Genomic DNA, 14,649 nt, shown 5'->3' with positions numbered 1-14,649 from the left:
AGACTTATAGAACAAAATCAAGAGGTTGTTAAGACCCTTATCCAAAAGGATAGTGTGAATTTTTGGAGAAAAATGGGGAGTGTCACTAAGCACTGAATTGAATGTAATATCACGGCACAGGTGTGGGTAAGCTATATTTGTAACGCTCACCTGGTATCCACGGGGACGTCACTCAGCCTGTTCTGACCTCTTACAACCTAGAACCCTTCCCTGGAGGCTATTCGGCTGGAGACTGGGCCTGAAACACAGGATTGGTAGAGTTTAACTCCCTATTGTCTCTGTGTGCTTGAACCCCTTCTTCCCCGGGGACCAACCCTTCTCTTTGATCCACAGCTCACCTTGTTTTCTTGGATAGTGTGCTCTCCGTCCTGCTTTCAGCGTAGGGGCGCTTTGATTGATGCGGGCTCGTTGCTGCCTAGTTACTTTACTGGCAAGAGTCCGACAGGTAAGTATAATGAGTCTTTTGAACAGTTCTCTAACTTTGTTCCTTTCCTTCCTTAGATGATGGCCAGCGTCCGGGGATGGCGACGTGCTGCTGAGATGAGTAGTGCTGAAGGTGAGTGAGAGCGCGATGCTCGATGCACCCCTTTCGTATTTGTATTGAACTGAGTTCTTTTTCTGTGTCTTTTAGGTGCCGCAACGTTTTCAGCGTGGATGCCGGTTATGAAGAACAAATACGGTGAGTCAGCGCTTATGCGGCGCCTTTAGATGTTTCCACGCTAACCTGGAGTGTCTTTTCCCTCTTGCAGATGGATGAGAAGTTCCGGAGACAGAGTTCCCACAGAGCGGCTGGGATTCAGGTAAGCGTTTGAAGCTTGTACAGTATTTAAAAATAAGCGAAGATTTCCCTTTTCCTTAGGAAGCGGGGTGCCGGGATGGGAATGACACTGCCGAAGATGCCCGCAGAACTGAAGGAGCGATGAATGATGGGCAGAAGCACCGCAAGGTAAGGCTGTTCCTAACAGTGTTCTTGTTCTTGCAGGAGCTGAGCGCAGAAGAAAGATGCAGGCCTACTGGAGACCGACCCGAACACGGTGAGTGTCACGCTGCAGGTGCAGAAAACGCAAAGCATGTTTCTCAGCCTGGGCGTGGCTTAAATAGTCTCTGGGTATCCCAGGTGTCTCTGGGCTGAACCACACCCAAAAGACTAGACTGCACATGCAGTTCTGGGAACCGAAATATGTGGGAGCATCCATCTTGTCCCCATCAATGCACTACAATTCCAATCCCCAATGTTATCCTATGGGAGTGAGTGAGTCTGGTGCCACAAGCGCCAAGTCTGACTCCAAGTGGGTCTTTGGAGGGATGGAGAGGCCCTTGAGGGCCATGTAGGTGATTGTGGCCTGGCTCCAGCCTGACATCTTGGAGGGCTGGGGACATGAGGGGCAGGAATCATGACATATTTCTTATAAATATTCTATCCCAGACGGTGATGAGGGTCGATTCCCTCTAACCAAGTCGGGGATGAAAGACAGCATATTTAAGTGGCAGACTGATGACATACTCTGGGCAGTCGGCAAGGAAAATCATCGAGGGCTCCTGGCACTGACAATAGACCCCCGGCTCTTATTAAATGCAACCCAGAGGTTTGGGCCATCCCCCTGCAGGATTTATTCAATTATGTTAGCTGAACTCTAACAGTTCCCTACACGTGGAGAGAATCTTCCATTATTACGATCTTGAAGCAAGGAGATATGAGGGATCCAAGGAATTTTAGACCTATAGCTCTTTTGGATACCTCCAGTAAGATATTTGGCACAAATTACTTTACGAGACCTGTACTCTCAGTATCAAATCGGGTTTGGAGCTGGAACAGGAGCATCATTGAATGCGCTCACAATGTCATATCTGTTAGCAGCCGTTAAAAACCAACCAGTGGGCACTGTCTATATAGCATCAATAGACATGTCTAATGCCTTTGAAAGAGTGAGCAGAGCGAGGCTTTGGAAGAAACTTCTAGCTATGAACCTGCCATTAAGCTTGGTTCAGCTTTTAGTATTACTGCACACAGACACAACATTTAGGGTGAGGATGAGTAGGGAGGGAGCCATGACAGACGCTATTTCTACATATGTGGGTCTGCGGCAGGGATGCATTGTGGCTCCTACTCTGTTTGTTCAACTTTTACCTTGCAGATCTTAAAAATGTCTGTGAGGGAGGCACTAATAACTCTGTTAGGCTGGGGTCTGTGGCCCTAGACTGGAGTGCATTTGCAGATGATATTGTTTTCCTTGATTTTTTTTTTAAAGTTGTATTTATTGGCAGAGGTTTACAGCAAACACATACATCGGAACATAGAACACAGTTGTCTTACTTTGCATGGCAAATATCAAATGAAACAGGGCATTCAAATTCATCATTAAGGAAAACAGCCAGCCATATCACACTTTGACATTTCAGGCTACATGTGTGAGACCTAGGGTGATGACGTCCCAGATGCTCTCTCGGCTTGATTAACAAGGTAACTATTGAAAGCGGACCATATGTTCTTGGGACGGGAATGCATCAGAGGCATGTTAATATATTCCTCTTCACAAGTCTAGGACCAGGTTAATGCGTTAATCCACTTTTGAAAAGTTGGAGGAGATGGGCTCTTCCAGCTTTGAAGTTCACACTTCTTGGCTACCATGCAACTTATATTTGAAAACTTAGCCATCTTTCTCGTGTCATCTGTGTTCCATATACCAAATAGGACCCCCAGCGGACTAGGATTTACCACGGTACCAATAGTGTCGGTAAGAGCCCTAAGGATCTTATTCCAGAAGTTACCCCTCACTCGAGAAGACCAAAACATATGTAGGTGGGCAGCCCCCTCCATTCGACAACGGGCACAGGTATGTACACCGTTTCGGGTGAATTTTGCAATTCTGGGGGAGTGTAGTACAATCTGTTCAACAATTTATACTGCATGCATCTGAAGCAAAAATAGAGGGATGCTCTGTTTGTGTGTGAGCACATCTTCTTCCAAACTTTGTCTGAGATCTCGAGGCCTAGTTCCTCTGCCCATCCATTTCGAGCTGTAGGGGACTGGTCTGGGGCCTTTCCCAATAACATTTTATATAGGGAGGAGACCACCCCATGGGCACCACTCGAGTTGGCTATTTAAGCGGCCTCAGGGGTGTCAGGAGGTTCCCTTGGAAAGGAAGGCCACCTGGCAAGGAAGGCCACAAGGAGCCTATAACAGTGTTTCCAGAGCAGACCTGGAATGGCCCTGTCTCCATGTCTGCAGAGCAATAAATACCCCGTCGGGAAAGAAATCTGTCAGGGCCTGGTGTCCCAAAGCCACCCAGTGCTGAGCTAAGAGTTTATCATGCGTGGGCTGAAGCCCGGGAATCCCCAGATAGGGAGCCATTTGTATTAGGGGCTAGATTCTGACGTTGAGCTTTAAAGTCGGCTCCACGCCCCTAGTGTAGTTGCCATGGGATCGGACTGGGAATCAGGCACATAACCACGCCAGAACACTAGGTTCATAACATTAATCCCAGCCGCCGCAAGAGTTTCTAGCTTAACATGTGGTCGGGTGAGTGGGCTCGGATACCAATATGTAGCTTACTCTGCCTGTGCTGCCGTCCAGTACAGTGTGAAGTTAGGGGCAGTGAATCCCCTCCTTTCAAATGGGAGAGCCATATCTAGCCATTTCTTCCAAACTGTGCCGGCATGTCACAAGAACTGTGCACACAGCTTGTGTAGCCTCTCGAAGTATTGTACACCTGGCCATATAGGTACGTTCCCAAAAACATAGGGCCTCATTACACGGTAGGCGGTAAGGGTTTACCGGTACCAGTATTTTACCGGTACCGGTAAACCCTTACTGCCTTACTACGAGGTCCCTTTGCGGGTTGGAGAATTTAACGCCTGCTTTTTGCAGGCGTTAAAAACCAACCCGCAAAGGGACCAGGGAGCTAATTACGGTACCGCAATTTGCGGTGCCGTAATTAGCACCTTCCCCATTCCCATTATGCCCTTTGGGGCAAAAATGGGAATGGGGAAGGGCAATGGGGGAAGGGGGAATTACTGCCCCACCATCCTTGGAATAGGGCGGTAATTCCACTTTCCACCTAGGCGGTGCCGGTATTTTACCGGCATGGACCAAGGTGCTAATAGCACCTTGGTCCACCGCCGTCCGTGTAATGAGGCCCAAAGATTAATTTAGGGACCAGAATCATCTTAATTAGGGATAGCCTTCCAGCGAGTGATAACAGGAGAGGACGCCACCTCGTCATTTTGGACACAACCTGCTGTGCGACAGCAGTGTAGTTTTCGGCCCGTAGGGTCGATTCTAATAGGGTCACTCGAACCCCTAAATATCTGATTCCCCCCGGGGACCAGCAGAGTGGGTACTCTGATGCAGGTTGTCGAGTTGTGGTAGTGAGCGGGAATATCTCCGACTTAGAGTAATTGATCGTGAAGCCTGAGATGGTGCCTATACGCGTGACATCTCGTAGGATGGGGTTCAGATGGGAGGTGGAATTTGTAATGTACAATAATACATCGTCAGCATGGAGAGATATTATTTCCAGGGTGTCTTTTAAGCATATTCCTCTGTGGACATGGCATGCTCTACAGTGGTCTGCCATCAGCTCGATAACCAACGTGAAAAGAATCGGGGGAAAACAGGCACCCTTGTCGGGTGCCCGTAAAGAGTGTAAATACCTTGGATGTTAGGGAATTAACCCGGACCCTAGCTGCAGGAGCCGGATATAATAATTTGATATATCCAATCATATTAGGGCCAATCCCCATCGTCTCCAGGACCAACCACATGTACTGCCATGAAACCATATCGAAAGCCTTTTGGGCATCTAGCGTGACTGCCACAGTGTCCGAGTCCTGGTGAATTCTAGACATTACATCAAAAAGGCACCGGTTATTGTGGGAGGTAGATCTCCCTGGTAAAATTCCACCCTGGTCCTCATGCACCATATATGTCATGATCAGTAGAAAGCGGTTCGCAATTACTTTCACAAATATCTTAGTATCAATATTCATAAGTGAGAGGGTCCTGTACGAGCCACAATCATCGCCAGGTTTATCGGGCTTAAGTAATACTGTTATGACAGCTCCGCATGGGTTAGGGGGAAGTATATAGTTTCGGAGTGACTCAGTCCAGACCTCCAACAATTTGGGGGCAAGTATCGCCACATGTTCCTGGTAGAATGCAGGAGTGAGTCAGTCCGGCCCAGGGGCCCTGCCCTTTGGTAGGTCTGTAATGGCCCTAACAATCTCCTCCAACAAGATTGGTCCCTGGTTGAATGGGAGATGCATGCCATAGGTATCTGGTCCAGGAGGTCTCGTATGCGTTATTCACTGCGTTCTTGAGGTGAGGCATAAAGTTTGGTGTAAAACTCGGCATAAAACTTGAGTATTTACTGCTCTGACCATTGTGGGACGCCCTGTGTATCTTTGATACACTCTATCTGTGTCTGCCCCCACTTTTCCCTGACTAGTTTAGCTAGGGTCCTCCGTGGTCTCACACCCTCCCCATGTTCCCCACCATGTGTGGGCGACTGAAGTAACAGATCTCCTGCATGGCATGCGATTCAAAGATCTCCAGTTCTTCCCTTATCTGTGCAAGTTTTGCAGGGTCGGCAGCTGTTGCACCGTCCAATTCCAGCTTGTGCAGCCTAGACTCAGAGCGGGTTAGGTCGTTTCGTATTGCTTTTAGTACTCCCGCCTCCCTTGAGATGGACATCCCCCTGATGTACACTTTAAAGGCTTCCCACCTGACCCCCACTGTTGTGGCCGGCAGTGTGTTACATTCAAAGAAGGTTTCGATATCCACTAAAATGTCAGCTTTAAACACTATATCAAGGAGGGCTGCCGATTTAAAGCGCCATGAGCTACATGTAGGCTGAAGTGGGCTCATTTCTATGGACAGGGTGATTGGAGCCTGATTGGATAATGTGGGGGTGAGTATCTGGGCCCCCTTGACCTTGACCATCAATTCACCAGACACCAAAAAAGATCAATTCTAGAAGAGCTGTCATGCACTGACGAATAGTGCATATATTCTCATAGACGGGGATTAAGGACCCTCCAAACATCTCGGATACCAAGGGCTGTGCTGTGTGTGTGTAACCTGTGCGCTGCACGCGATAGGGTTTCTAGGAGCAGTCTCCATTCTATCCATCCCAATGTCGAGTATTAAATTCATGCCTCCCCCAAATGATCTGGACCCCTACATAGCCCAAAAGAATAGAGGCAACAGTATCATAGAATTCCGGTTTGTCCACATTGGGGCCATAAGTATTCACTATGAGATACTCTCTATGCGCTATTGTACAATGCAAGATGACATATCTACCCTGTGGGTCAATGTAGCTTCTCTTTAGTACAGATTTAATTGATTTATGAACCAGTATCAGCAGTCATCTGACCCGCGTTGAGTAGGAAGTGTAGAATCTATTCGGCCCCAAGGATGGTGCGATCCCCATTGCCAGACGGCATCGGGCGTGTGTTTCTTGTAACATGAGTATCTTCACCCCATGTCTTTGGGTGTAAGCGTGATCTTGCGAGCCTTGGTGAAGTTCCTCAACCCCCAGACATTAGAAAACATTATGTTTATAGCCATCCCATCACTCTAGGGTACATCCCAGCAGATGTGGCCCTGTTTGAGTTTGCCAGTGTTAACGCTTCCCTCTGACACCCCTCCATAATATGCAATTCTGTTCCGTCCCTGCCATTTTTTTTTACAAATTCCCTGAAGTCCTCTCACCTCCCGCACAGCACCATCCCAACTGGCAGTGTCCGAGCCCTTCCCCCACCCTACTCATACCTGTGGACCCAACCCAACTTGGTCCAACCGTACAGCAGGCCCAACAGGGGCATGTATGTAACAACGCCTCCAATTCAACCATTGCAGCCGCAGTGGGGTGCGCTGCTGCCTTGTAACCAACTTAGTAGGAGCTGTGGAGTACCACTACCGGTACACACATCAGGTGGTCTGCACCACCATACGTATTATCCCCTCTCCAAAAGATACTTTAACAGCGAGTTATGGTAGCATCAAGACATTTTCAGTCCAACAACATAACAGTAGGGAATCAAAATCAGCTTGTGTCTCGATATATCAGTTGCCAATTAACTTAAGGGACCCCCTTGTGCAACTTGCCCGCCGAGGGATTGTCAAGACACAATGCATCATCGTCATATACAGAGGGGGAACCATGAATGTCATTGCTGCCATAACAGCATCCACTTAGGAAGGGCAACAGCAGGGTAGCCTCTGTAATAGCAGTGGCATTACGCCATTCTGTAAAGCAAATACCCAGCGGTGCAACATGCCTCTCTGTGTTAACAACTTTTAAAGGATAGGGATAACAGGGATTCATAATGAACCCTTGAGTAATCCACCCCATTGTGCCGACCATCGTATCATACCACACAGCATAGCTATCAGCCGATATATACAAGCTGCCCTAATCCACAACCCCACCACGCTGGGTCAGTGACATTCTCATTAGTACAGCCAGGCAGTGTTCTACACAGTGAAAAGATATCTATGTTATATCCAACACCATCCCATGGGCTGCATGTTGACGACGGTCAGGGGTAGAGCAGATATGGACGTCATCAGCTTTCATGTCAATCATTTTCCATTAGGTCCTCTGCCGGGTTGTTTAGTGGAATATGCGCCTCGATGAATTTCAGCACCTCGTCAGAAACCGTGAAAAAATAGAGCTTCTCCCTGAAGGTGAACTTGAGGCGTGCCGTAAATAGTATTGCATAGGAGATATTCAGTTCCTTAAGCACTTTCTTGACCCCAGTAAAATGGCGCCTCGCCTGCTGGACACCCACAGAAAAATCAGGAAAGATTCTGATAACCTGAGAGCCAAGTCGAAGCTCCCCCTTCTCCTGTACAAGGCGAAGGACCTGATCCCGGTTTCTGTAGCTTAAGATTTTGGCAATGATCGGCTGGGGGAAATCGCCAGGTCTAGGTCGTGGGGTTAACGTTCGGTGGGCATGTTCGACAGTAAAGAAGGGAGATAGCTCTGGATTGTCCAGCAGTTCCTTAAGTAGATTTTCAGTCGCTATTTCCATACGACCCTTGAGGGCTTTCTCAGGCACTCCTATAATTCTAATATTGTTCCTGCGTGATCTAGACTCCAAGTCGTCACACTTCACCTTCACGAACTTCATATCCCAGGTGAGGGAGGCCACTGTGTCCTGAAGGGAGTGTATTCCATCATCATTTACTCCAATCCTGGATTCAGCTTCAGTGATTCTAGTGCCTGCGTGATCTAATTGGGACCTGAGCAATGCCACATTTGCGCTGATATCGTCCAGTTTTTCGTGGAAGGACGCAAAGTTTTTGGCCATGGATTCCATCATAGATGTAAGATCGGGAGCGACCAAGCCTGCTGTCGCAGCTGCATAATCTTGACTGTTCGATGACTGTCCCGACTCCTGCCTGGAAGTTGCTTTGGTAAATTTCTCCACAGTGTCAACCTTGCTGGTGTTCCGGGATCTGTTTGACATTGTTTACTTGAATGCATTGTTCCCCCAGGCACAATTTGTAATGTCCAGTGGCAACCTACCCCACAGTGGAGCAGAGCCGGTGTCCTAACAGGTCCAGTGAGGTGCAGACGGCAATTTACTCCGGTTTCAGCGTAGTCTAGGATGCAACTCAGATGTAATAGAGGCCCGGGACACTGTTCAGAACTGCAAGGAGGCCAAACGCCCCAAGTGGTGGACTACATGGCAGGAGACATAGGATACAAAGTTGAGTAGACAGTCACATGGCAGGGGTCCTTGACCTAATGATCTTTCCCCTTCAGGCAGATCTTGCAGGTAGGCAATGATAGGGCACCAGGAGGCCAGGCACTCCTGATGCAGTCAAGACGCCAGTCGATGTAAGCAATATGGGCTTAGATGTCAGTCTCAGAAGATGTATTTGAGGTGACTCTCTGCTAGTGCACACCCTCACTGACTTTATCTTGTGGCCAGCAGGCCAGCATTGCAGCCCAGGAGGTCAGAAAAGTGTCCGGTTGGCTCCCAGGTGTGACCCATGGTCCGGGTCCAGTAGGTCCGCCAATGGAGCGAACCACTCAGCACATAAGCCTGGGTTTGTAGTGGGGCAGGCAGCCCGCCAGCATCATTGAGCCAAGGGGTTTCTACGATGTGGCCACAGGCGCCTGGGTGGGGAGGTGTCACACCGAGAGTTGGGGTCCAGAGGTATGGCTCAAGGCAGCATTGGTATGGTCCAGGACTCCCAATGCGTGACCAGTTCCCCAGCAGCTAACTTGCCAGTGTCCAACAGGGAGGCACAGAAATTAAATTATGGGTAAGTGGCCCAGGGCAATGGGACTGCGGGATGGGGCAGCAGTGATCCCCTAAACCCGCCTGGAGTCAGAGGAGAACTTCAAGGTGATGGCCAGCTGCGCTCCCGCACTCCATCATCAGTGCAGCAGCAGCTGTTATGTATCCAGGCCGGCAGCAAAAAGGTAGTGTACATATAGGGGGCCCGCCCTGCGATGAGGTGAAGTGATATTTCCTCTAGACGGCCGCTGGTGGCACGGCTGCGTCACTGGGAGCAAGCCCGGGGTGAAGCAGCATCCGAAAAACAAAAAAGGGGGCAATGGGGCCACACCCAGCTTGGCACTTACTTGGAAGCAGCAATGAAGGGCTGCAGTCCAGCGACCCCCACCCTATGGGCCAATGTTCATTGATGGGCCAGGAAGTGGATCGGTGTCAGCAGGGGATCCGATTCCCCGATGCCGGCTCTCCAGAGCTGGCCCACAGTCCCCTAAGCTTTGCAGTGGCCGGGTACAATGGGAAGAAAGTGCAGCTCCTGTCAGTCGCGACTCACCTGCCCAATTGAAGTGTATGATTTTAGAACAAGTCAAACTCGGTCCGAGAGGGGGAGATATACAAAAGAGACTACTCCAGAGGGAGATTAGTTGGATTGACCTTTTAGATTGCCTCAGCCCAAGGGGCATGAATTATGAATTTGATGTAATGTGTTTTCTCTAATGCATTCCGTGTTGATCCAGTGTTTGTGTATTTAATAGTGTTTTTAAGTGAGTAATGCCTAGTTAACAGTTTGTTGAGATATCATACATCTGGACAAGTGTGCGTACTACAATGAATTTTCATCTAAGCAACAATAAGTATGCAGGGCTTTCATTTTGACCCCTGCACATACAACTCAATGTTTTGATTCTGGCTGTGGTCCTGCAGATTGTGAACTGGTCGGTACAAGGAGTTTCATTGAATAACTCTGTAACATGATGGACATGTGGTATGGCGATGTAATATGAGTCTTCAGCAACTGTATCACTCATTCAAGAATGTTAACGGCACAACCGGCAGGGTGACCAGTTGAATCCTCTAGCAGATTCGAATACTGATTGCTACAAAGTATATCACTCAAGGTGCAATGGAGAGTATAGTTTTACGAAAATAACCATCCTGATTATTGTTGACAACCAGTTGACAACTTGTTTGACAGTCTATGAGGGTACGATGCAGGCGGGTGCCTGAGCATCGACCCACCTGTGAAGACTGTCACTCTTCTGTAATCAAGCGGGGGTAGGGGCACTAAGCAGTCTTTGACTGCGATTTTGCCCCTCCCCCCGCCACTCTTAATCCAGGTATACCTCCTCTCTGAGTTATTTTACTAGACCCGGCGTACCTGACCGAATTGACTCATTATACTGGATGGTGTTATTAGTTATTAAGCCAGTCTCACTGGCACGTTGATCTGGGAAGGGATGTGGATACACTACACGAGAACGGCAGAGCGGCACATGCTCTGTGCGCGTCCCTAGCAACAGTAGCTATGGCACGCACACGCAGCACCACGTCTGCCCTCAGTATATGCCTTAGGAGTTTAGTCGCTACACACAGTGTGTGGTTGGACCGACGTGATCGTTTGAGAATAGACAACCTAGTCGAGCCTTATTAAAGGATATAATATAGACACAATTGTTTTACGTATTACGATTGCGCCCATGATACGATGTGCCATACGAAGATGGCGCCCCACGCGGGGACGCGCATGCGCGGCTGCTCCCATGGCAATCTACTTTGCTTGGGAGAGCAGTGCAGCACGTCCTTGTGACGGGCGGCTTCGTTCAGCGTCCCATGGGCAATTCCCTTCCAAGTAAGTTTCAAGTAAATGCAGGCGATTACGGATCACAATCGTTGAATTATGCAATTAGCACTGATCCAAGAATAGCGGCCAACAGCCCACTACAAAGCTTACGTTGATTACAACCTATCTGGCTTGAGAGCATATGATCTAATATCACCCCCCTTTCCTTTTTCTCCAAACCTCCAGTTGCACATTGTCGGAGCCACAGCCCGATACAGCCATTGCACCCAGCGAGACATTTGGTTCTTTTGACCAGGTGAGTCATGATGAATTATATTAACAGCACTTTAGAGTTTGACTCTGCACCCTTGATCTAATACTCACAAACTGTTTTGCTATGTCACTTACATCATACAGGTGGCCATGAATTATCTCTACTTACCAAGGAAAGCAGGTCAGTCTATCTCCATTTTGGAGAGTTATCTATCGAGTTCCTCCAAACTTTATATAAATCTAATGAGTGTATCCTTATACTTTTAGGAATCCCTATCGAATTTTGTTGAAACTAAAACACGTCCTGCCCTGAAGATGGATTTCCAATAATCCGAAACGCGTTGGCACTGATTACTCAATAGGAGTGTCTTTAGAAAAACTTCTGAGCAGAGTGAATGTAAAGGCTCAGAAGCAGTGAAATACAAATTTGACAACTGTCATGTATATGAATTACTCTATCATGTTATACTGAGATGAAGTGTACTTTACTTTTGTACTTTACCGCACACGGTTTGTTTTAGAGCATTCTTTTAGTTCAATTGAAATGCTGTCCTTTGTTTTTGAATTACAAACTGACTGAACTAAATCTGTGAATTAAATTAGTTCTTTTACACACATCTAAGGTATTGGTGTGGTGTAAATTAAATCTGTTTATCAAATCTGCTGGCGATATGACATAATAGCAATCTGGTCTGCCTTACACCTGTTTGTTCTCAGCCGGATTCATTCTTGGTTGGAGACTCACAGCTAGACAGGGCCGAATGTACCCGGTTTACTATTTGAACATTAGATCAAGCCAATCACACCATTCTGAAGACTGGTGAAAACTGAGCCTTGTCGAACAAATATTCCCGCAAGGGAGTCTTTAGTCTCTGCAAGGCAGAATTACTACTTGGGACTAGTTCCCGCGAGGAGTGCAGCACAGGGTTACTGGCCGGCAACGGTCGGTGCATGACTTGTTCTTCAGTATTTTGAATCTCGAGTGGCCTCAAGCTTCTCCCTGCTGCACCTGAAATATTATATACTTGAATGACACAGCGTTCCTAAGACCCTTTGGGCAAATTTACCTATAGTAAACTCTAACTATTGTTGGTAGTGCCTCCCAACCAATTCTCTTTAGTCGCGGCTCACCGGCCACACAGCAGCCCTCCCGCGGCCGGAGCAGGTCTTGTCGTCCGATGCATTCACCACGAGCAGGGGGGGCCAGCATGGCGCCCCTTTTATCCACGGCCGCACATATAGACTCCACTACGCCGGCTGGCCGGCCGACAACCGCACCACCACAGGGACGTTCCTCCCCAGCCAGCAGCCGCTCCTCTCAGGCCCAGGTCACCCACGCACCTCAGCCGCAGCACAGAGCAGTGCACCAGATCTCAGCTCCCGATCAGCGGATCCCCACAGGAGTTGGGCCAGGCGTACCTGCGATGTTCCTCATCATATGACAGTATCCACGGGTGTGGGGGAGTCAGACAACCGCCACTGTTGTCGGATTGTAGTTGGAGAAACACAGAGCTCTTCAGTGGCCATTTTTCAGGCTGCTCAACAGCGCCCCCTTGTTTTGCTTGATTTGACACTGATTGGGTTGCAGAGGAAGTTGACTCTTTTCTTTGATTACGCAGCAAACAACAACCTCCAGATAAATGGACAGAAGTCTAAGGGTATCATTTTTTCAAATAAAATATGGCCTAAAACCATGATATGGCGAGTAAGAGGCAATCCCCTAGAAAGGGTAGAGTCCTTGAGATATTTGGGGTACCATATTACTAACACAAGTTCCAAGGAAAGCTGGAACCATTTGATCAAGGGGAAGTGTGCACCTTTGTTGGCAAAAATAAAGAGGGTTTATTCTCAACTGTGTCACTTCTCGTTAAAACCTTTGTTCCAGTGTTATCTGTCTGGTGTGTAGGTGGTATTGTTGTATGGTCTGGACCTTTCCTTGAACTATTTGGGAGAATACCCCAATTCCATTCAGGGAATGTTCTGGAAGAAAACACTGGCTTGACTTGAAAATTCAATCCCAAACTCAATTATTAGACAGGGGTTTGGTCTAATCTCGCTGGCAACTAGAGCCAAGTGGAGAAAGATAGCTGAGTTTGCTAAATTGTTAAATCTGCCACCTATGTCACTTTCTCAGAGCTGGGGTGAGGAACAGACTAGGGAGTTTAGTGCTAGTTTTACACAATTTAAAGAGCAAATGACCGAAACAATCTCATTCATTATGTTCATCCAAAGAAGAGCTTACCTATAACTTGGCCACAGTAAAGAAGAAGCTCTTTAAGCATAACTGGGCGGTTTGCTCTGATCAGCTGGGAATGTATTCCCTGTATGGTGGGTATGCCATATTTCTCACTAAGAGGAAAGGGATTCCAAATTACATTGAATGAATTGTTTTATGAATTCTTTAATTAATTGTTTGGTGTGAACCTAACACTTTTGGGTAATTTTATTTTAAATATGTATAAGGATGTTTCATTTACTTTTTTTGTACTAATAGTGAAAGGTTTGTACATTTTATTTCTGAACCAAAGTACTAATAAATAAACAAATAAATAAACTTAGTTGTAACTGAGCAAAGTTAAAAAAATATATATATATCCTGTCAGCTACAGTCTGAAATGTCCTTGTGAAAAGCTTTATATGGGCCAAACCAGTCGAAAACTAAAGACAAGTCTAACATACGAAAAAACCTGAAATCCAGTGTTGTAATACACTTTTTGGAGGCACAGTATACGTTTAAGTGGCTCAAGAGACAGATTAAAGTAATTCTGTGTAACAGACGTTTATATAAACGGTGCACATTACAGGCTGAGGGCCTGGACCAACTAGGGTTCTTACTAGCAAGCACCTCTACCGAAATTAGCACTGAATGAAAAAGGGGTTACGGTTACCTGATAAAGGTTCCTAAGTCCAAATCAACTGTGTGGATGGGATAGCTGCTGTGCAAATCTGGCCAATGTGATGTCTAGAGAAGGGGTAGAAGTGGACTTTGGGAGTGGGACCTAGGTGCACAATTGGGTATACAATAGGCAATGAAGAAACAATGCAAAATCAGTGTAGCAAATGAAACACAGTCACAATGAAACAAGCTAAGGGGGGACTTACTGCACACACAGTACAGGAATGACTGCATACACAAGGCAATGATTATTGACACCAGGGTTGCCGGTCAGGACTTAGTTGTAGTAAAAATGAATGGGAAGCATACAATGCAAGGAGAGTGCAAATGATACACAACAAGGCAGAATAAAATACAAGATAAACGATACACAGAAAAGCAGAATAACAGCATCTCTGACATGGGTGAGATTATATGAACGTACTATCTATAGAGTTCAGTGGGG

General features: G+C 47.2%; 1 long non-coding RNA gene across 1 annotated transcript in view; it reads left to right on the top strand.

Moving 5' to 3' along the window:
* Positions 1-13,756, top strand: part of LOC138567091 (uncharacterized) — a 229,927-nt gene extending 216,171 nt beyond the window's left edge. The window contains exons 3-5 of the long non-coding RNA XR_011302099.1: positions 11,282-11,351; positions 11,453-11,489; positions 11,576-13,756. This is a non-coding gene — a long non-coding RNA (uncharacterized lncRNA). The remainder of the gene's footprint in view (positions 1-11,281; positions 11,352-11,452; positions 11,490-11,575) is intronic.
* Positions 13,757-14,649: the final 893 nt, after the last annotated feature.

Source organism: Ambystoma mexicanum, chromosome 2p (genome assembly GCF_040938575.1).
Source record: "Ambystoma mexicanum isolate Mex_15411 chromosome 2p, UKY_AmexF1_1, whole genome shotgun sequence".
NCBI classification, from domain to species: Eukaryota; Metazoa; Chordata; class Amphibia; order Caudata; family Ambystomatidae; genus Ambystoma; species Ambystoma mexicanum.
The sequence above is the reverse complement of the archived record's forward strand: the minus strand, read 5'-3'. Positions and strand labels throughout refer to the sequence as shown.